Below are 21319 nucleotides of genomic sequence, written 5' to 3' on the forward strand. Positions count from 1 at the left end.
TGAAAGGCTGTGTCTACATTGGCATCCCTTTCCGGAAAAGGGATGCTAATGAGACACTTCGGAATTGCAAATCCGTGGGGGATTTAAATATCCCCCGTGGCATTTGCATTTACATGGCTGCCGCTTTTTTCCGGCTCGGGGTTTTTGCCGGAGAAAAGCGCCAGTGTAGACGCGATTCTCTGGAAAATAAGCCCTTTTCCGGAGGATCCCGTATTCCTACTTGAAAGGGATATTTAAATCCCCCGCGGATTTGCAATTCCAAAGTGTCTCATTAGCATCGCTTTTCCGGAAAGGGATGCCAATGTAGACACAGCCAAAGTGTTTGGTCTCGCTAACCATGAGGAGTGACAGTGTCCTCTTCTAAGTGTGAAGTGAGCAGACAGTGTTGCTTTAATGCAGCTGCTGTTTGTTACTGATGATTGTTCCTTCTTTCCTTTTGGGAAGTTGGAGGGAGAGAACACAGGCTGGCTGTGGCTACACTGGCAGCTTCTTGCACAAGAACACATCCACACTGCCATGTGCTTTTGTGCAAGAGCATCCATGGCAGTGTGGGCGCTCTCTTGTTCAAGAAAGCTCTGATGGTCATTTTAGCCATAGGGCTTTCTTGAGCAAGAAACCCCTGCTGCACGTCCACACTGCCTTTTTGCGCAAGAGCTCCCGTGCAAGAGGGCTTACACCTGTTAGAAAACAACGGAGCTCTTGTGCAAGAAGCCCTGTCTTCCGACGCTTTACTGTAACTCTTCTTGCACGAGAGCAGGCAGGCAGTGTGGATGCTCTGCGGGTGCTTGTGCAAGAATGGCCGTTCTTGCGCAAGAACCCGCCAGTGTAGACATAGCCACTGAGTGGTTAGCTCTTGTTAAAAAGTTTAAAAATAGCCTTGTGGTAGAGAGGGGGCAGTGATTTACCTTTTTTTTTCACCCTGCCCCACTTTTTTTTTTAATTCCGAGTTTCACTTGTACTGCTCTGGTCCCCATCCTGATGTCTTCAGGAAAGAGTCACACTTCCCTCGCTTGGTGCAGCTTCTCCCTCACCTGGCTGTGTGTCTTTTTCCATGTGCTTCTCACATTGGACCTAGCCAGTCCACACAGTCTCACATTGGACCTAGCTTTATTCCTACTTCATGCCTTGTTCCCCATCTGCTCCCTATTGACCCTGGGGGGGGGGGCAGAGAATAGCTGCAACATAGTGATAATTATCCCTTGTTTCAGTATTCTTTCTTCCACAACATGTATCTAAAATATTTGTTAGTAACTGGTTGCTGCCCCAGTGGCACACATCCAGACATGTGCAAGTGACCTCAATATTGGTGCACAAGACAGAAGTCACTCCACTCGTGGATGGAAAATCATCGTCACCTGACACCTTTCCAGATTTGCAAGCTACAAACATAAATACAGGACTATGTAGCACTTTAAAGACTAACAAGATGGTTTATTAGATGATGAGCTTTCGTGGGCCAGACCCACTTCCTCAGATCAAAATTTTGATCTGAGGAAGTGGGTCTGGCCCACGAAAGCTCATCACCTAATAAACCATCTTGTTAGTCTTTAAAGTGCTGCATAGTCCTGTCTTTTGCTTCAGCTACACCAGACTAACACGGCTACATTTCTATTACAAACATAAATGTGAGTGACTTTTGAGACCCATATAAAATATTCTTTTGGGATCTGAAATGTTTGCTTTGACGTTTGTAGGGAATATTAATGCTGCAAAAACAGGCTTTTTGACTAATGAGCTGACAGCGCTGTGTGTGAAAGCTGCATTATGAATGTTTTAGGTCTGTACAGTGAATATCTTTATTACTGCTGCCAAAAGTCCCATTATTGCTGTTGTGCAGGTTTTCAATTAGATACAATTTACTGGTAAAATGAGAGTGAGGCTTTGACTATGGGGACTTTATTTAAGGGTGATGGCTTTTGAAGACTGCTGTGTGACAGAATTCTCAATTCTGCAAGGCTCCAGCATTATAAACTGTGGCACTACAGCCTAGCCCTTCCCCATCTGTGAAATGGGAATAGCATTGCCCTGCCTCAGACAAGTGTTGCCAGGGTAACTACATAGCAGACTGGGAGACTCTGATGAGGCAGCAGGAGCTCTGGCCTATCTCTGGCCTCCCTTGCCAGAAATCACTCCAATACAGTGGCCGTCCGCCTTCCAGGTGCTGCTGAATCTGGCCAGGTCACCAATTAACAACCCTAAAAGAGAAAGGTTCTTCAGACCACCCCGGACTCCTGTGGGTTGGGCACCCTGACAATGGGACTTACTGTGCCTCAATCCCTTTCATCACTCGGGGGGGGGGGGGAGATGGAAAAAGGGGTTTCCCCCTTCACAGCGTGTTGCTAGGGAATCCGGAGTCCTTTCTCTCCACAAAACTCTGGCCAAGAGCCCGACAGCTGGCAGCAATCGCAAGCACCCCACAGTACTTTGGGAATGCTCTCTGGGCCACTTTCTACTACTTACCTTCCCGGCCCAGGACACAGCCAAAAGCCTTGCAAGTGATCCAGCCACAGTTTGGGTGAAGGGCTCCCTAGTTCTAGGGAAAGGCTAGTCTTTTCTCTAGGGCCGGGGAGAGCTATCAGTCATAAACCCTGTGATGGATGGAAGGAGTGCTGGCCTCCTAACGGGTTAGACTCAGGTAGCTAAGGGTGTTAATGGCAGGGAGCCAGAAGAACCAATGGGGATAGAGTGCTGAAATTTGAATTGGATATAGATACCTGGTCTGCTCTTCCCTTGTGCGGATTCTAAGTTAAAGGCTGGAGGGAGCAAATGCAGTAATCAGAATTACCTTCCCTATAAGAAATACTGTACATGGGAGTGAACCAGGACCTGGAAATACAGATCAGCATGCATCATGAGCAGAGGGGAAAGTGTATATAGTTGCAATCTGAGTATTTTTCCTTTATTTTGGTTGTTTGGTTTGAACTTCTCTGTGTGAATCCCTCCCCCATTCACTATCTAAGGGTACGTCTACACTAGCCCCCTAGTTCGAACTCCTATTTAATTGGGATAACAGAGACTTGGTGGGATGACTCGCATGACTGGAGCGCTGTCATGGAAGGGTATAGACTGTTCAGGAAGAACAGGCAGGGGAGAAAAGGAGGAGAGTTGCACTATATGTAAGAGAGCACTAGGATTGCTCTGAACTCCAGTATAAAGAGGGAGAAAAACTGGCTGAGAGTCTATGGGTTAAGTTTAAAGGAGCAAACAACAGCAGTGATGTTGTGGTTGGTGTCTGCTACAGGCCACCGAATCAGGTGGATGAGGTAGATGAGGCTTTCTTCGGACAATTGAGCGAAGCTTCCAGATCACAGGCCCTGGTTCTTGTGGGGGACTTTAATCACCCTGACATCTGTTGGGAAACCAATACGGCAGTACACAGGCAATCCAGGAAGTTTTTGGAGAATGTTGGGGATAACTTCTTGACACAAGTGCTGAAGGAACCAACCAAGGGCCATGCGCAGCTTGACCTTCTGCTCATAAACAGGGAGGAACTAATAGGGGAAGTAGAGGTGGGTGACAACCTCAGAAGCAGTTATCATGAGATGGTAGATTTCAGGATCCTGACCAAAGGAAGAAAAGAGAGTAGTAAAATACACACCTTGGACTTCAAAAAAGCAGATTTTGACTCCCTCAGAGATCTGATGGGCAGAATCCCCTGGGATGTTAACGTGAAGGAGAAAGGAGTCCAGGACAGATGGAAGTATTTTAAAGAAGCCTTATTGAAGGCACAGAAAGAAACCATCCCGACGCGTAGCAAGAGAGGCAAACATGGTAGGAGACCGGATTGGCTTACGGGGGAAATCCTTGGTGAACTTAAGCACAAAAAGGAAGCTTACAAAAAGTGGAAACTTGGATAAAAGACCAGGGAGGGGTATAAATGTATAGCTAGAGAATGCCGGGGGGTTATCAGGAAGGCAAAAGCACAAATGGAATTGCGACTGGCTAAGGATTTGAAGGATAACAAGAAGGTTTTTACAGGCATGCTAACAAGAAGGTGATCAGAGAGGGTGTGCGGCTCCTACTGGATGAAGGAGGTAACCTAGTGACAGAGGATGTGGGGAAAGCTGAAGTACTCAATGCTTTCTTTGCCTCTGTATTCACGGACAAGGTGCGCTCCCGGACTAATGCGCTAAGTGACGCAAGATGGGATGAAGATGGACAGCCCTTGGTGGGTAAAGAACAGGTTAGGAACTATTTAGAAAAGCTAAACGTACACAAATCCATGGGTCCGGACTTAGTGCATCTGAGGGTACTGAGGGAGTTGGCAAATGTCATTGAGGAGCCTTTGGCCATTATCTTTGAAAAGTAGTGGAGATCGGGAGAAATCCCGGATGATTGGAAAAAGGCAAATGTAGTGCCCATCTTCAAAAAAAGGGAAGAAGGACGATCCAGGGAACTATAGGCCGGTCAGTCTTACCTCGGTTCCTGGAAAAATCATGGAAGGGATCCTTAAGGAATCCATTTTGAGGCACTTGGAAGAGAGGAAAGTGATTAGGAATACTCAGCATGGATTCACAAAGGGAAAGTTGTACCTGACCAATCTGATTAGCTTCTATGATGAGGTAACTGGCTCTGTAGACGTGGGAAAGTCAGTGGATGTGATATGCCTTGACTTTAGCAAGGCTTTTGATACTGTCTCCCACAATATTCTTGCCAGCAAGTTAAGGCAATGTGGATTGTATAATGGACGGTAAGATGGATAGAAAGATGGCTAGAAGGCCAGGCCAAGCGGGTAGTGATCAATGGCTCGATGTCAGGATGGCGGTCGGTTTCTAGCGGAGTGCCCCAAGGTTCAGTTCTAGGACCGGTTTTGTTCAATATCTTTATTAATGACCTGGATGAGGGGATGGATTAGCACCCTCAGCAAGTTTGCGGATGACACTAAGCTAGGAAGAGAGGTAGATCTGCTTGAGGCAGAGAGAGTGTCCAGAGGGACTTAAACAAATTGGAGGATTGGGCCACAAGAAATCTGATGAGGTTCAACAAGGACAAGTGCAGAGTCCTGCACGTGGAACGGAAAAATCCCAAGCATTGTTACAGGCCGGGGACTAACCAGTTACGTAGTAGTTCTGCAGAAAAGGACCTGGGGGTTACAGTGGATGAGAAGCTGGATATGAGTCAACAGGGTGCCCTTGTAGCCAAGAAGGCTAATGGCATATTAGGTTGCATTAAGAGGAGCATTGCCAGCAGATCCAGAGATGTCATTATTCCCCTTTATTCGGCTCTGGTGAGGCCACATCTGGAGTATTGTGTCCAGTTCTGGGCAGCCCACTACAAAAAGGATGTGGACACATTGGAGAGGGTCCAGCGGAGGGCAACCAAAATGATTAGGGGGCTGGAGCATATGACTTATGAGGAGAGACTGAGGGAGTTGGGTCTGTTTAATCTGCAGAAGCGAAGAGCGAGGGGGGATTTGATAGCAGCCTTCAGCTTCATGAAGGGAGGTTCCAGAGAGGCTGGAGAAAGGCTGTTCTCAGTAGTGACAGATGGCAGAACAAGGAGCAATGGTCTCAAGTTGTGGTGGGAGAGGTCCAGGTTGGATATTAGGAAAAACTATTTCACTAGGAGGGTGGTGAAGCACTGGAATGAGTTACCTAGGGAAGTAGTGGAGTCTCCATCCCTAGAGGTGTTTAAGTCTCGGCTTGACAAAGCCCTGGCTGGGTTGATTTAGTGGGATTGGTCCTGCCTGGAGCAGGGGGCTGTACTTGATGACCTTCTGAGGTCTCTTCCAGCTCTATGGTTCTATGATTCCTCATTCCATGAGGAGTAACAGCTAATTTGAGTTAGGAGTTTACTTCGAACTCCCGTTTCTCTGCCGCGTGTATACGCGGGCAGTTATTCCAAGCTAGTCAATTTCCAAAATGGCGACCGCCCAGGAACATGCTAATGAAGCGCAGGATATTTAAATCCCGAGCTTCATTTGCAATTTCGGTCGCCCTCATTAGCCTCCCTAGTTCAAACTAGGGGGCTAGTGTAGACATACCCTAAGATGTTCCCAGAGATTTTCTCTGTGTTTTCACTTGTTGTGCTTAGTTGCTCTGTAACACCTTGCAATCAAGCATGCTTTACCAAATGTGTCTTTTGTTTTGTTAAGGCGATAATTTGATTCCTGTGTCTGGAAAGTAACAGGGTATGTGTGTTCCTGCCCGCCTGCCTGCCTGGACTAAGTGGTCAGCTACCAGAGATGGCAGCTTGTTTTTCTCTTTTTTTTTTCTCATGCTCTTCTGGAGCAAAAGAGCTTTGGATACCCCTGGGGAGGAATTCAAGTGCTTCCCCCTGTTTTCTTTTTAGGGTAAATCACTTGATGGTGGCAGCTTTTGTTGTTTTTCTCAGAGCCAGTGCATCAGTGACTCTGGGGAGTTTTGTAGGCGGAGCCTATGGAGGCAAGGTAGTCAAGGTTTCTTGTGGGCCCCCATCTTCAGCGCTCAGCTCGGCCCTGACAGACCTTTTCCCCTGGCAGCCAGGACTCCTGTTGCCCTCTCTCGGGCAGTCCCAGTCCTGTCTGGAGCTTTGGTCAGCTCCTCTTCTGACTGGAGCAGTCCTGCAGGTGCAGCAAGGAGGAGCCATCTGGGCTCACAGCTGCTCTTTAACCCCTTCTGGCTCAGAGTTGCAGAGACACTTAGGCTACGTCTAGACTGGCATGATTTTCTGGAAATGCTTTTAACGGAAAAGCTTTTCCATTAAAAGCATTTTTGGAAAAGAGCGTCTAGATTGGCACGGACACTTTTCCGCAAAAGTACTTTTTGCGGAAAAGCGTCCGTGGCCAATCTAGACGCGCTTTTCCACACAAAAGCCCCTATTGCCAATTTCACGATCGGAGCTTTTTTGCGCAAAACAAATCTGAGCTGTCTACACTGGCCCTTTTGCGCAAAAGTTTTGCGCAAAAGGGACTTTTTCCCGAACGGGAGCAGAATAGTATTTCCGCAAGAAGCACTGATTTCTTACAGCTGGAAGTCAGTGCTTTTGCGGAAATTCAAGCAGCCAGTATAGACAGCTGGCAAGTTTTTCCAGAAAAGCGGCCACACTGATTGGATGCTGGGTCGCATTTAAGGGCGGCTGAAATCGGTTCCGGCAGGGCATCAGGTCAGTAGTTGCTTTGTGTGGCTGCTGTCTCAGGCTCGTGCTTAAAGGGACCCCCCTGGACAGCCGGTTCTCAGCTTTTTCGCTTGCTTGCCTACCTTGCCGAGGGACAGCAAAGCGTTTTCCTCTCTTCCTGACTGTGTCAGTGGTTCCCACTGGGGACGCCGCCGCAGTTGGAACCATGGAGCCAGAGCTCGCCCTGGGCATTCTGCTCCAGTTTTTGGACTTGCTGCTGCAAGCCTGCCAGGAACGGCTGGAGGCTGCCTGGCACCATCTGGTGCATGTCAGCCCCCTGCCCCTCCCCGTGGCTTCCCTGGGGGCCATGGAGGAGCTGCTGCAGCTGTGGTGAAACAAGAGCAGTGCTCAGTTCTCCCTGGGGACTCAGTGGGTGAAACCCAGCCCCCCTCTGCAAGGCCAAGGCCCCTGCATGACACCCAGCTGCTGCTCCATGGTGGGCAAGGCCCAGGCACACGGTCCCTGGGCTCCCTCTCCACCTCTCTCCCCCCTCCATACACATAAGAGGAGCATGATGGCACTCACATGTGGAGCCCGCCCCAGCCTCAGACAACACAGCAGATGGGCTCTGTGGGATGCCTCGGGTGTCCAGGGTCCTGGGCAGACTCCCTGCAGGCTCCTGCCTCTCGGCGTCCTCCTCCTCCATGTTAGGGGTCGATCGCCACCCGGGGGGGCATGGACTGCGTGAGCCCCCAGGATGTGGTCCATGGCCTCGTAATGAAGCCAGGCCTCCAGGTCGGCCCCTGGCTGGGAGGCCTTGGAGTAGGCCTGCCGCGGGTCCTTTATTTTGCAGTGGACCTGCTCCTGGGTTCGCATGTGGCCTCTGGTGGCCAGGCTGGCAGCCATGTGGCTGTAGAAGGCTGCGTTCCTGTGCCTAGTGCAGAGATCGTGGATGTTGGAGGCCTCCCCCCAGACCTCGATGAGGTCCACGATCTCTGCACTAGACCAGGCGGGCGCCTGCCTTTTGCGGCCCCGGGCAAGCTCCTGGGAGCCACTAGCCTGGTCCTGGGAAGAGGCGGAGGGCTGGGTGGCAGCGGGTGGCTGGCTCATCTCGTGTCAGGTGGAGGGTCTGTTGGCTGGATACTGGCAGGCTTGCAACTGGCACAAGCACCGTAGCCAGCCCGTGCCCCTTTAAGGGCTCCGGGGCTGGGAGGGGGCAGAAGAGTTTCCCTGGTTTGACCCAGAGTGGCCACCAGGGCAACCTGGGAAGGGCTAGCCTCCAGCTAGTTCAAATTAAGTGGCTACACAGCCCTTAATTTGAACTACTTAATTCGAACTAGGTGTTAGTCCTCGTAGAATGAGGTTTACCTACTTCGAATTAAGCGCTCTGCTACTTCAAATTAAATTCAAAATAGTGGTTTGCCTGTATAGCCACTATTAAAGTTAAGTCGAACTAACGGCTGTTAGTTCGAATTAACTTTGTAATGTAGACATACCCTTAGATACTGCAGGGGTAGGGACTGCTCATGCCTAAAATGAACAGACTCTTTGGCAATCTTACTGGCCCACCGTAGGGTTTGTGAACATGCATGAAAATTATTTATTTCCTGGTCACACAAAGGTTTGTTGCAAGTCAGGTGAAAGTTCCTGCAAATACACATCCAGGCAAAACTTTGCGCTGGCTGCATTAGCGTGATCATCCTGAGAACAGTGTAAGCAAGGGGGAAAGGCTCCGTCCTCCAATTCCAGAGCAGAGAACCCCACATGACTTAGGTGACCAATCAGGCACCACAAGAGTAAATAACTTCCAGCACAGTCCAAACGCACAAGTCTGCAAACTCTTCAGCAGCAGGCGCAGTGGCAACTATTTTGCAGGTTAGCACTGGCGGGCTGTTCGCAGAGTTGCAGGGGAGAAAGCTGGCAGAGCACTTCTTTGCATTGCCAAGTTGTACTCGGTGTTATTAGCCCCCTCCAGTACCATGCACACCAAGGTCACTCCAAAGCCATTTTAAAAAGCCAAGGCAAAGGGCAAATAGGCAGCTCCAGAGCACTGTGATGTAAGTCAGTTCATGAAGCAGATTGTCCTGAAATGCCATTCTGAGCCGCAAAAACCCATTAATTCACAATCAAAAACCAGAGCTGGAAAACACTCCAGCCCTGTCGTAAGGCCACTCGACTGTGCAATGTAGTCATCTCCAGCGTTATGCAGCAGCTGAGAGGCAGACTATCTGTGGAACCGATCTTTTTAATTAGGCATAGTAATTGAAGTACTCATTTTATTGCAATCTTGTGCTGACAAGGGAAAGCAGCACTCAGAAGTGACTGATGCATAACACGTGTTGGGATTTTAAGAGCATTACCGCTAAATGAATGGGAGACTTTTGTCTAACCTTTAAAGGTCTTATAATTCAGTGATCCAGCATATGTGAGAGCTAGCCTTCTAAAACTGCTAGAGCATGGCAGCTCCAAAAGTGAGCCTCGGCGGTGAAGAATTCAGCCTTAAATCACCCTGTACACGTAGTGATTTCTTTTGTACGCAATGTCCTACTCCATTCAGTGTGCACAGAAACAGACCCAGAAGCTTGACAGCCTTGCGTTCAAACAACGTCATGTTACTTAAGTGCAAGTGCTACTGACGCTGGGTAACCCCAACGGATGTTCTTTTCTTTTGAGCTGGTCCATCCTAAAAATGGTCCAGCGATGCTTTGGCAAAGATCAAGCACTGACGCTGTGCTAGCTCTTGGGCTGGAGAACTCTGGATTTGATGTTTAGAATTCAAAAGGCAGCTCACAATAACACTGCAAGAAGATTCCCGACCTATATGGACACCCTGTAATGTGTATTAGAGAGTCAAAGAGAGTCGCTGGAGGGGTGTGTGTAGAGAAAGCATCTACACTGCTGTTCCCTGCATCCCAGATACACACAATGGGCTTTGACTTAGATCCTCAAAGGTATATAGGATCTAAGCCTTTATCACAAATTTAGCTGTGTTCAGCTCTTAGCCAGAAGAAAAGGTTGAGTTCAGGCACGTTTGTATGTCAATTGCAATATATTTTTATATTTTTCCAAAAGTAAATTCCTTCCCTGCCTGATTTTAGGTTCCATTCACTGCCCATGGGAGGAAAATGCCTTTTGACAGAGTGGATGGCTTTATCTAGGAGAGTGGTGAAGTACTGGGATGGGTTACCTAGGGAAGTAGTGGAGTCTCCAACCTAGAGGTGTTTTAAGTCTCGGCTTGACAAAGCCCTGGCTGGGTTGATTTAATTGGGATTGGTCCTGCCTGGAGCAGGGGGCTGGACTTGATGACCTTCTGAGGTCTCTTCCAGCTCTATGGTTCTATGATTCTATGAATGGGGTTAGAATGCTGGGTAGTCCTGGAAAACCCAATAGGGGCAGTTCAACTGTTTGTTCTTCCAAAGTAAACTGTGGCCCATGCAGTTTTATGCTATTGAAGTCTTCTCCATTTTCTGTGTGTGTGTGTGTGTGTGTGTGTGTGTGTGTGTGTGTTCTGCATGCTGTACCAGCTCTGGCCAGATAGCCTGTACAGCACTTCCAATCAAAATGCCCCAAAACCGATTGGCAATAAATCTGACCAAGTTCTTGTACTGAAAACCAATGAGACATGGTGCTCATGCCCAGCTCAACGGTCAAAGGTACTCTAGCCCATGTATGCCTATGAGAATGGACCGGCTCCCTGAGGGTATGTCTACACCACAGCATTATTTTGGAATAACTAACACTATTCTGAAATAACACAGGGCACCTCTACACTGCAAGCGGTTACTGAGCTGGAGGACTTCTTACTCTGACATCTGTAACCCTCATTTCATGAGGAGCAAGGGAAGTCAAAGGAAGAGTGTTCTTCCATCCACTTCCTACTGTGTAGACAGCTCCAAAAGCCGAAATAAGCTATTTTGACTTAAGCTACGCCATTGACGTCACTGAAGTTGAATAGCTTATTTCGGCTTTAGCCCTGCTGTGTAGACGTGCACTCAGTGGCAGGACTTTCCATTCTCCCATCAGCCGGACCAAGACACTTCGTCTGAGATACGTCTTTATATACAATTTATGTTTTACCCCTGACATACCAGCAAAAGCAAGGAGTCCTACGGCACCTCAGGCTATGTGTACACTATCAGGTTATTTCAAAATAAGATCTCCCCAAATAACTATTTTAAAACTCCACTCCAATTCATCTGATAAAGTGGGTTTTGCCCACAAAAGCCTGTGCCCTAATAAATCTGTTTCTAAGGTACCGCAGGACTCCTCGTTTTTGCAGAAACAGACTAACACAGCGACCCCTCTGAGCCCTGACATATCAGGGTGCCACCCATTGCCCAGTACCTGTTGGTCTGATCAAAAACTGCAGTGCCCACAGCAAAGCCAGCTCCCCGGGAGCAGAGCCAGGGAGTAACTGGAACAGAAACCAATAAGCTTGTGATTATCAGTTAACCCTTTAAATCAGGGCTACTCAACACACGGCCCGTGGGCCACATGCGGCCCGGGGCCCATTTGTTTCTGGCCCCGTGGTGTGGTTTGGGTTTACACAGGGCTCAACACGTGGCCCACAGGTGGGATCCTTTGAACATGGCCTCCACTGTGAACATGCTCTACAACGGCGAGTCAATATAATGGTCTTCTGTTGACATGCGTTTTAGTAGTTAAATTCCAGGACTGTCATTGCTCATTAAAAGTGCTGTCATGTGGGTGGAAATCAGGTAAATATTGCATATTATTAATATCAGCAGAACTGACTTAAATGGGGCCTGCATGTTGCGTAGTCTTGCCTTAATCTTTGTATTCATGCCTGTCAGTGTGAAAGAAGCTATTTGCATATATATTTTCATTTAAGTTTCATTAAGTTCATGTGCTGTGAGTATCATTGTGGCCCCCAGGCTTCCAAAGTTGAGTAGCCCTGCTTTAAATGGTCACACTTTTACATTCCCACGTCCTACTGTATCCAACAGCTGAGACACTCCTCCTACCAAAAATGCAATGGGGTCTCTGAGAGTATCTGTTTGGTCACACTAGTCACAGATACAATTTTGCTTTCTGCTGCTGTGGAGCATTGTTACTCTCCAACCCAGAGGAAGTGGGTCTTCACTAGACCTGCTAATTTGACACCCCTCCCCCCACCGACCTCCGCTGGATCAATTGCCACAGGGTGTCTCCACCTGGGAGTGGAGGCCTCAGGCTTGGATCAGGCAGGACTGCAGCACAGTTGCTACCAGCATCTAATCCACAGTAAAATAAAAGACTATGTGCCCAACAGATGCCTCAGTCAGGTTTTTAAAACATTTTGCAAATGTCTCTTTTTCCTGAACTGTTTGTACTAGAGACATCTGCTCGGCATAGCAAGCCAAGCACAAAGAGCCCAGCGATACTCCAGGTATAATTACCACCGCCCTCCAAAGGGAGCTGTTGCGGAGTTTGGCTCCTAGGACATGACTCATCTCGTCCTTACTCCAGAGTGATCCAGAAGAAGAGGGGCCTATCAGGCTGCAGTATCTAATGTAGTTTCATCTTGTGCCACAGAAACAAGCAACTCAACACTGATTTTTTAACACTGATTTTTTAAAATGTCTCCCATAATCCCTGTTTCACAGATCCATTGCCTTTCCTCCATCTACAGTCCAGCAAAGCTCAGGACACATTCAGACTGGATTTGGTTCCACCCCTCCAGGATTTTTCTGGCCCATCTAAGTCTCCTCTGTTCTGCTTTGGCAGCACAAAGGGAGGTAACGATGCCTTCCAAGGGCAGGTGAGGTTTCCTCTGGCACGTGGGACCTGGCTAGTTTTAAGCTGAGTCTATGCTGCCATTACCTCCTTCTCATAGTGTGCAGGAGGAGGCTCAAACTCCCAGCGCAGTCCCAGCTTGAACAATCGCGTAATCCAGCCCAGGACGCTCAGCAAGCCAGGGGAAGGGCTCTCTGTTACTGAGGCGAAAGCCCCTCCCCCTTCCCACCATTGGCCCATCCTCTCCCCCCCATGGCACCCCATTCCCTGAGCATGCAGCTATGGCGATTCCCGGGGGAGCCTGCTACCATATGCAGGGGAGCAGAACCACAGCTGCCATGTGGTGCCAGGCTTCCCCGGTGATCTTCAAAGCGGTGTGCTCGAGGACAGGGTGCCGGGGGGGAGAGAATGTAGTGATGGCAGGAAGGCGCAGGGATTGGACACCGGTGACAGACTGGTCTCCCCGAGCCTGTGCAATCACTTCAATTGGGACTGGACTGTGGGCCTGGGAGCTTGAGAGCCCTGAAGTAAAGGTTATGCACAGAGTGCCCTGCATTAAATACGTGCTCGCTGTTCCCAGCCTCCACCCACCCCCGGAGAGAAGAGACTAAAAACCAGCCACCGACAGCCTCTGTCACAGCATTTCACACCCCAGAAAATGGCCACCCACGGCTTAGGCAGCCAGGGGTGTATTCTGGCAGTGGGGATTAAGGGGACAATTGCCCTGGGGCCCAGAGCTCCCAGGTGCTGCCCCTTTGAATAGCCATGGGAACACTGGAGCGACGCTCCGCACGGCTCTGAGGGCTGAGAGGGCAGGGGGCACTGTGCTCTGGGTGGCACTACGGGCCGACAGCCCTCAGCCCCGCCCCACAAATCTCTCTGGAAAGAGAGGGAAGGAGGCTCCCATCAGCAAAGTCAGTCAGAGATACGGGGGGAGCTGCAACTGCTTTTCATACTGTGTGACAACAGCTGCACCACAGGGCTGGCCTGAGGGAAAATGGCATCCTGGGAGCATTTGCAGTTTGGTGCCTCTGGCCTTTGTGGTTGTGGTGCCCCTTATTGCCCCTGGTCCCTATGCACTCTGTCAGCCCCCACACTGCCCTCCTACATCACCTGCACCTTCCTCCTGTACCCGTAACCCACTGCCCCCCTTCACTCCTACCCCAAAGTCTCCTGCACCCCAACCCCTGCACTGCGCCCCTTCGCTCCTATCCCCGAAACCTCCTGTACCCCAACCTCTGCACTGCGCCCCTTCACTCCTACCCCAAAGTCTCCTGTACCCCAACCCCTGCACTGCGCCCCTTCACTCCTACCCCAAAGTCTCCTGCACCCCAACCCCTGCACTGCGCCCCTTCACTCCTATCCCCAAAACCTCCTGTACCCCAAACCTTGCACTTCACTCCTTCACTCTTACCCCCGAAACTCCCTTACTCTGACCCCTGCACTGCCCCCCTTCACTCCTATCCCTGAAATCTCCTGTACCCCAACCCCTGCACTGCACCCCTTCACTCCTACCCCAAAGTCTCCTGCACCCTAACCCCTGCACTGTGCCCCTTCACTCCTATCCCCAAAACCTCCTGTACCCCAACCCCTGCACTGCCCCCCTTCACTCTTACCCCTGAAACCTCCTGTACCCCAACCCCTGCACTGCCCCCCTTCACTCTTACTCTTGAAACCTCCTGTACCCCAACCCCTGCACTGCCCCCCTTCACTCCTACCTCCTGCATCCTTCTCCTGGAAACTGCACTAGCTGGGTGCACAAAGCAGCTGGCATTGCTGCTTGCTCCCCACCCGACTGCTGGTCGGTGGCCCCACACAGCCCAGGGGTGCCCAGGGAAAGGGGAGCTGCTGCCTCAGCCCAGGTGGAGAAGTGAGGTGAGTGCAGGGAGCTCTGCTGTTGTGTGAGGGAGAGAGGGAACGTGCAGGCCTGAGCACATGAGTGCGCTGTCTCCTTAGAAGAACCCTCAGGGTCAGAAGCCTCCAAGCTTGTGGTCCAGCAAAGCTCCCAAGGCAGGGCAGCCCCGCTCAGCCCCCGACTCAGGGCTGCCCCCTGCTGGCGCACCCTGGCAGGCAGGAGCGTTTGCTTAAAGAGGACGATTCTTAACTTACCGCTGACAGACCTAGTGCTGACTGGCCCAACCTTTATGCCCTATGGGCAGCGACTCCGCTGGATACCACTTGGCAAGCATTGGCTGGGTCTGTGTAAAAAACACAACGCCCACAACAAACACTTGCCCGAGCGTGTGTTCGTGGTTTGAGTCTGTCCCGCAAAAATAAAAATCAGCATCAAACTCCTCACTCGCCATCACTGACAGACCTCGAGCTTTCATCCCCTTTCCCTTCCACACGCAGGACTCCACTCGCTGGGGGATGTGCTCTGGGAGCAAGCCTCCCTTTACCACCAAATCATTCAAATATTCCATGCTACCTGTCAGTCAGGAGGCAGCAACAAGCAAAGCGGGGTTCAAGCAACTCAGCCTCCCTGGAGACTGAACGATGCTCAGAGGTCTTTCTTGTATTCATGGTGAAGTGCTGACAGGAAGGCAAGACAGCTGCCTCGGAGGCTAATAACCCGCCACTCCCTACCTGCTGTCAAGTTCTCCAAGGGGCACTGTTATTTAATCAGCTGCAATTTATGGGGCTAACAAATCCAAAGGAGGGACCCAGCTGTGTCCAACAGGCCTGGGGACTTCTGACCTGATCCGTTCCTGTCGATGTGCTCTCCAAAATGGCTTAGCTACATTTTTTTTTAATCATTCTGACAGATAAACATGGATGTTTGGAAGCTTTTCTCTGTTGTCACAATTGTGCAAAATTATGGGGTTTTAAGCTTGACTTTTGTTCCGTGCACCTCCGTATTGGTGCGTGTAACAAAATTCACGTGGAGGGGGTAGGACTGAGGGATGTGGAATGTGAGTGGGGCTTCAAGGCTATGGCAGAGAGTTGGCATTCAAGGGGGTGAGACTCCGCCTGGGGGTGCCGTCTCTGGGGCAAGCTGGGGATGAGGGGCTTGGTGTGTGGAAGAGGGTTCAGGGCTGGGGCAGAGAGTTGGGGTGTGCAGGATGAGGAGTGAGGATTCTGGGTGGGGCCCGGGATGAGGTTTTGGTCTGCAGGCTTCTCGTCAGTTCTCTCTCCACCCAGCAGCACCTGGGCTGGGGGAAAGGGTCTCTCCCTGCCTCTCTCTAGTCACAGCAGCTCTGGGGCTGGGGCTGCAGGAGAGGTGCCTCTCCCCAGCTGCAGCCCTGACACCTCAATTTGCTCCCCACCTATCCCCTTGTAGCCAGACAGACCCCCCCCCCCCCCACACACACACACACACACACACACATCTTGCTTGCCCCTCTAAGGTGCCTCAGAGCACACAGGGCATAGAGAGCAAATAAAATCAGCATAGTCTTTGAAGCCTTGACAGAAGGCCCAGATATGCTGGCTCATCGTGACCCTGGACAACTGTAAACATAGATAAGAGGGTGGTCAAGATAATCGCCCTTGACAGGCACCTATGTTGATACGATCACACACAACCGTCCCGGGGAGGAATCTCCCGCTGAGCAAAGAATGTCCAGTACTCCCAATTTAGGTATCTCTCTCTTACAAGTGTAAATTACGTCAAAACTCCCTTGTAAGAACTGGCATCACAAAGATGAACCAGCACAATTTGGCACCATTGATAAGAAAGAGAATACGTGACCCCATGGGTATAAAGATGGGCCCAGCAGCGCACACACTCTGAGCGTCAATATACCATCTACCTGCTGGTCGGGTTAGGTGATTGCCTCCTGAGGTCCACGGGGATGCCCACCTCATATTCATCTTTCCGAGGAATTGAGGGACCGATCCTGGCTTGACATGCTGGAATCGAGGGATGCAGAAGGGAGTAAAAATTGTACCTATGTGTCCTTTTGTTTTAGTGCACGCATAGAATAGAGCTCTTTAAAGATTTAGCTGTCACTTGGTACCATTATTTTTCTATCTTTCTTTTCCTTTGTAACCATTTTAAGATCCATATTTGCTAGCAGTTAAGAAGTAGAACAATAGACATTGTAACCACATGCTTTATAAGTCTCTTTAATAAACCTGTAACTGTTTAAGTTTTAACCTGACTCCTCCTGTTGCTGTAACAGAACCAGACACAATTAAAGGAACTCCAGCCAGTCATAGGGGCAGATGCAGGCAGACCTGGGCATTTGGGTTCTGTCTCCTCCACAGGACAGACCCTTGGGGCACCCATCAGCCTTCCCTAGGCTGCCCGCTGAGAAGGGACCCCGTCCTAGCAGCTAAAGACTCGGGTGTAATAAGCGCTCTCTGCGAACTCTTGGGGCACCCGTCAGCCTCCAATAGGCTGCCCGCTGCAAAGGGACCCTGTCCTAGCAGTCAAAGACTCGGGTGTAAAACTTGGGGCACCCGTCAGCCTCCAATAGGCTGCCCACAACGCACACAGACCACACGCACCGCCCTGACCATCGGCTGAAACCCCACCTCTCTACTCACCAGGCCCTTGGGCCTGTGCACCCATGTGGCCCTTGATAACCTATAGTATGGTCATGCAGCCTAGAGGGAACTTAGGTTGTGAGTTCTACACTTAGATTTCACCTACCAAGTGTGAATTCCTCAAGCACCACAAGAGCCTTAATTCTGAGTCACAGACTGTCCCTTTGGATGTTGCCTTTGTGATAGATGGTCCCTTACTCCAAACATTGCAGTGCTATTCAGATTACTCCCAGTCCCAAAAAGTAAAGATTTGTTAACTAAGAAAAAGAAATGGCATTTATTTACAAGGTTAAAGCAAGTAAACAGACACACACGGGGGCTACAGTCATAGGTTCCAAAAGGGAAGAGCAGCTACTGTAACATACTAACCCAAACTACTCAGCTCAGGGATCCTTTGCCTAAGTGGAAAAATTGCCCTCCGCATTCCCAGCAGCACAGTGATATGGTTCCTTCTTGTCAGGCATTTTTATTCTCTCTCCCTAGAGTTGAAACTGTTGGAACAAGTGTCCACTTTGTCCTTTGATGTTTCAAAATGGCTCATTTGGTCTCAGTGGGCTTTCTTGTCCGAAGGACCAGCACTTTACACTAATGAATGTTTCATTCCTGTTTGGGGAATTACACAGTTACAGAGGTTTACATGCAAACACTCACTATGACTTTACACCAGAGAGATCAATATGCAGCATCTTCCAAGCACTTCATCTAAACATTAAACGTGTTCTTGTCAACTTAATGTTTATTTTAACAATGCTGCCACGGAGGTGGGACAGGCTGGCCTCCAGCTGTGCATCTGTCATTGTTCTGTGGGGCCTTGGCATGAGCTGGCACCCGGTCTGCCGGCCTCACAAATAAGCCTGATGAAACCAAAATACAATTCCATCCCTTGTAGAAGTGGTAGATGGAAACGGTCAACGTGAAAATTATTGTGGAAACATCCATTTTCAGTTAAATGTTTCTGGCTCTCGGGGGGGTAAAAATAAATGCTCCCTAACTGAAAAAATACATGAGGTTCGGTTGTGATATTGAAGCTTTCAGATGTTTGGTTTTTTTCCACAAAACCTGAAAAAGTTCAGAAAAAACCTTTGATGATATTTTTTCATTTTCATGAAGCAGACATTACAATGAAGACTTGGTTCCTTGTGCACACGAGGGAAAGGGGGAATATGTTGTTCCTGAATTTTTCCAACATGGGTTATGTTCCTTCCTCACTCCAATGTCCATTCCACTCAGCTTCGATTTGGTGCCCCTCCCTCGCCTTCAGCAAATGAATAGATGCACCTGTGGGTTGCTGCTAACCACAGTTTGCAGCAGACATTATCTCAGCACAGTCTGAGCAGTTTGAAGCTGCACAGAAGAGATCTGAGACAAGCTAAGGCTGAGTCAAATGGCGGGGGAGTAATACAGACAATGGAGCAAAAATTTGCCTAGGTTCTCAGAGGACATGGAATGCTCAGATAAAACCACAACCACCACCAAGACACCATTACAGCTTTCCCCACAGTGGAAAAATGACTTTAAATACAAACAAAACCACTACAAATATACAGAATGGCTCACCAATTTCACTGCAATTTAGCAAAGCCATTTACAGAGAAAACTACCACCTGCTCCCCTATTGCTAATTTGATAGCACTTAGGCTGGAGCTCAGATGCCAATTCCAGGGTTATTTTTTAATTCAGTACGAATACCCCCTAAGTGCCATCCTGAAACTAAAAGAACCCAAGACAGAGAGAATAAAAATAACACCTTCAAACATCTACTGATGATAGCAATCACTTCTACATATTTTAGGAATCTAAGGCACCAGTCAAATTGTGAAAGGGAAAGCAATTGGAGGAAACTATTGCCTTTTTCTTCCAATTTGAACTGCAATCTGAAAAATATTTTCTATCGTTCTATGTTGAGGCTCAAAAAACAGCAACCCAAAAGAGACAAAGACAGCTCTCAAAGTAAATTAGTCAAAACAGGTCACACCATTAATATACAAATTCAAACCACAAACTAAAACTTTCATTTGCACATTAGAATTAGGGCTGTCAACTGATGTGCGTTAACGCCTGCAATTAACTCAGGGAAGGATTAACATGTTAATTTTGTTAACGTATTAATCGCGGGCGTTAATGCTGCACTGCCCCTTTGAAGCGCCACTCCAGTGTTTCAAAGGGGCAGCGCATTAGGAGCTGGGGATCAGCTGGAGTGCCCAGCTGATCCCCTGCTCCATGTTCCACTGCCCTTTTGAAGCACCGGTCCGGGGTGGCGTTTCCAAGGGGCAGTGAGGCACAGAGCTGCACTGAGCCTGGGGTGAGCTGGGGACTCCAGCTGATCCCCAGCTTCCTCAGCGCTGCCCCTTTGAAATGCCGCCTCAACATTTCAAAGGGGTAGTGCACACGATTAATCACGTGATTAATCACAATTAAATTTTTTAATTGCCTGACAGTCCTAGTTAGAATGTTTGCTCAGTTATTTCCACCAACAATGGACATGGAACAAACAAACTGTATGAGATACTGCTGCAAAATCTCTCCAAGGCCTTTTCTCATTGCTTTCATGTCACTGCAGAATTTTTATCTACACTTCAGTTTTGATCAGTCAGGCCTTGCTGGATAATGGAGAAGGAAAACACTTTGTGGTGCATGGACAAATAAGAGATGAATATTTTCATTCTGTTCCTGAATGGTGCTTAATCAAAGGATTTGAAGCATCTACACCTCTGCAAGGACGAGAGATGTGTTGAATTCAAAAATTATTCCAGCCTTTTGTTTGTAAACTCTTTTTAAAAAAAAATATTTGTTTCTGAGGTTCCACCTATAAATGAGGTATTCAATTTTTGGTGACTGGTGGAAGAGACAAGCAGGGGTTATTTGCCCTTTCAAAAAGAAAACCACGTGCAAACTCGTTACTATCAACATTTAGGAACTCAGGCTCAGATCCTTAAAGAGATTTAGGCATCTAACTCCAATTGAACTCCTTTGAGGATGTGGGACTCATTATGGCTCCAGCCAAGAATAATGCACACAGGTGTTACACAAACTTCCAGCACATCCTGTCTTTACCCCTAAGTTACAGCAGTCCCTCCTATTCCAATCCTGGTCCGGCTCCCACACCACTCTGTCAACACACTTAAGTTTTGATTGACAGAATAGTGCCTTCTTTCTAAGCATGGTAGATAACTGGACATTGTTATCTACCATTGTACCCCATTGTAAATTCAGGCAGCCTCTTTTGCTCCTCCTTTATTCTCCCTCACCTATTGGAAATCAATAGCTTTTTCAGACCATCCCAATAGTAGCACAGGCCAACTTCCTGTTGGATTTTTTTTCTAATGCTTTCGGTATTCGTGGACTTCATTTCAGTCGGGAGCTTGCCAAGGGAACTGCTTCATAGGTTTGTTTTAAAATATAAAACGTACTGGTCATCTTCAATGCCACATGCTTCAGACAGTGAAATCATTCGTTTGAAATTTCCCCACCCAGAAAACAAAAAGGGATTCCACCAATCTATCATGACTTGAGTAAAGCTTTTGATACTTACTGTCTAGCATGACCTTCTTGTAACTGATCTAGGGCAACACCGACTAGATGGAGCTATTATAAGGTGGGTCACATAACTGGTTGGAAAATCATTCCCAGAGATTAGTATCAATGGTGACAGTTATAGAATCATAGAGCTGAAAGAGACCTCAGGAGGTCATCAAGTCCAGTTCCCTGCCCAAGGCAGGACCAATCCCAACTAAATCATCCCAGCCAGGGCCCTGTCAAGTCTTAAAAACCCTCCAGGGATGGAGATTTCACCACCTCCCTAGGTAACCCATCCCAGTGCTTCACCACCCTCCTAGTGAAATAGTTTTTCCTAATATCCAACCTAGACATCTCCCACTGTAACCTGAGTGCCATCCGTCACTACTGTGAACAGCCTCTCTCCATCCTCTTTGGAACCTCCCATCAGGAAATTGAAGTCAAGCTGATTAAGTGCAGTACCCCAGATATCAGTTCTGAGTCTGGTTCTGTTCAATATCTTCATCAATTATTTAAGTAATGGCACAGCTGCGAGGGGCTG

General features: G+C 48.7%; 1 pseudogene; it reads left to right on the top strand.

Moving 5' to 3' along the window:
• Positions 1-272: 272 nt before the first annotated feature.
• Positions 273-475, top strand: LOC112547364 (small nucleolar RNA U3; annotated as a pseudogene).
• Positions 476-21319: the final 20844 nt, after the last annotated feature.

This window comes from Pelodiscus sinensis, chromosome 20 (assembly GCF_052426305.1).
Source record: "Pelodiscus sinensis isolate ZL-2025 chromosome 20, ASM5242630v1, whole genome shotgun sequence".
Lineage (NCBI taxonomy): Eukaryota > Metazoa > Chordata > Testudines > Trionychidae > Pelodiscus > Pelodiscus sinensis.